The following is a 2,500-nucleotide window of genomic DNA, read 5'->3' as shown; positions in this document are numbered from 1 at the left end:
ACCCTCCTATTGAACATCGTTAGCTGGGAAATCAAGAGCACTGGCAAGGCAATTGTTGAAAAGCTTGACTGGGCCTTGATGTTTGGGCCTTTCAACACCATAGCAGCTAACATTATCAGAGACAGTGAAAAATAATCTTTTGGCTATATTAATTGGCCCTCTGCCGATAAGGTTAACATGTTATTAAAGTACTGAGTCTGTTGGGTTCAGAAGAACCACCAAACTAGGTTTTCATCTTGAACATAGCTCTCCTCACTATATTCACAGCCATGGTAAGATGGACAGCATCACTATCAGTATCATGTTCACATACTTTCCTCTGTGCTTGTCCAACATCTTCGTTGGAATTGAGAACTACATCACAGCCTTGCTTGTGAACTTCAATGTCTGCAAAGAAGGCTAGTACTGTCTTTTTGGGGTCACTGAAATGGACACATACTGGAACAACAGTTCCTAGTTGTTCAAGCCTTGTTGTTAACAGATTGACCATGTTGTTGAATCTGAATATGGGCACACCTAGACTCTCCGTGCCAGGCCTTTCAATATAAGATACCCGCTCAGTAAATGCAAGTCTAGGATTCATTTTGTCCACACCCTACTCTTCAGAAGATTTTGTTTCTCTAGCTCTGTTGTACAAAGAGAGCAAGTATGGCAGATGGTGTCGTGCATATTGTGCAATCAAGTCTTTTGCACTCAGTTTAGTCAGTAGGTACTTGTTATGCAATTTCAATGCAGACTTCCTTACATTGATATCAAACCCAAATGTTCATGTTTTTTAAGTCAAAGTCTCCTTCCTCTTTTGGTGCAAGTTTGTCGAAGAAAAAGCATGTTACTGAAGAAGCCCTTTTCTCATCATCACTCTTTATATGAACTTTGAGCTATTGGCAGAGTTATCAGCAGCATCTTCTAGGGGTCTCTTATGCTTCTCTGTACATTGTAGTCTTGTTCTATTGTAGAGGAGCTTACGTGAGTCGTGCCACTTGGCCTTGTGCCATTGTAGTGTTTCTTCAGTGCCATTCCCATCATCAAGCCTTGAAAGACTGATTCATGTGAAAACAGACAATCCTGTCAAAACTTTCAAGAAGTTCAGCAATTTTCTTGCACCCTACTTCATGACTAAATTAGCTGAGTCTACTGTATATCAACCCCTCAGTGTAACAAAAACCTGGATTCCTGAATCTAAGACATCACAAGACATCATGTGAGCCTTCTGGCTCCAAATATTATTAAACAGTTTATTTTATTCTATTTATCTCATGACATCTAATTGTACACAAAACGATTGCATATGTCACTAGTGTAGGAAAAAAAAAACTAGAGAGAAAAAAGTAGAGGGAAAACATAAAAGTGCACAAAGCAGCCTTTTGTAAGCTCATGAAATGGAATGGCCCGATTGGCAAATATCTTCGAAAAGTACCTTTGTTAATTGTCTACGACATTGTATACATGTTTTACCAAACCCAACATTCTTCCGAATATTTAACCTGACTGTAATTCTATACATCGATATCAACCATTTACACTAAGGGAGTTCTGTATCCTTGTAACCTTTCAGAGCTGCTTACACAATTCGCGTTAAATCTTTAATTTCTGTTCGAAATTTTTCCATAAAAATTCTTCCGGAATGGTTTAATACGGGATTTATTCCGCCCGTAGTAATGAAAATATTGCTCTATTATCAGAAAAGATGGGGAACAAATTATAAAAATAAAAATAGAAAATAAAAATAGAATTCATATTGCCTCCACCAAAATTCATATTAGTCGAATACATCCCAACTCCAATTAAGATCCTCGTTGTTGCCCACCTGAAAATGCTGGTTTTAGCTTCCCAGGATTTGAATTGCAGATTTAGACATATTACTTCGGGAATAGTAAACTCAGCTCAGCCCGGTAGCATCCAATAATTCATGTTTCGTCGTATTAGGATTTAACTGACTTCATTGGAAGTAAATATTTAAAATGCTATTTCATTTGCAGAGAAATACTTAGTTTCAAATATGTAATATTTTTATGTCTGAAAGAGTTAGAGATATTAACTGAATAAGGTAATAATAATATTTTCTTAGTTCACTTCAACATCTTATACTGATATATTGGTTTACTGCGTATTTTGTTCTCAACGTTAAAACTCCACTCGTGTTTTATTTCTATGAAATCAATAAATGAATTGATTTAAGAAAATATCGGGTGAAAGGCTTTTGCATGACTTTGCACTACACCCCCAAATATTTTTTGGGTATGTTTTCACATGTAAAGAAATATTATTTCATAAATATCTTTATAAATCACCAACATTAACATCAGTATTTTGTTAGCTTTCATTAAAATAATAAAGACAAAAGCGCATACATTTATCACCATACGTCATTGACTGAGCTGCTATCAAGCTTTATTATTATACAAACAGGGTGCCGGCCAAGAACTGAGCTATAAAGTAATGGCTTTAATCATAAAATGAGGTTCCAGGTTTATTTAATGTTTTTCTGAACTCTAAAGAA

Source organism: Palaemon carinicauda, chromosome 13 (genome assembly GCF_036898095.1).
Source record: "Palaemon carinicauda isolate YSFRI2023 chromosome 13, ASM3689809v2, whole genome shotgun sequence".
Taxonomy (NCBI): Eukaryota; Metazoa; Arthropoda; class Malacostraca; order Decapoda; family Palaemonidae; genus Palaemon; species Palaemon carinicauda.
Note: the sequence above shows the minus strand (reverse complement) of the source record.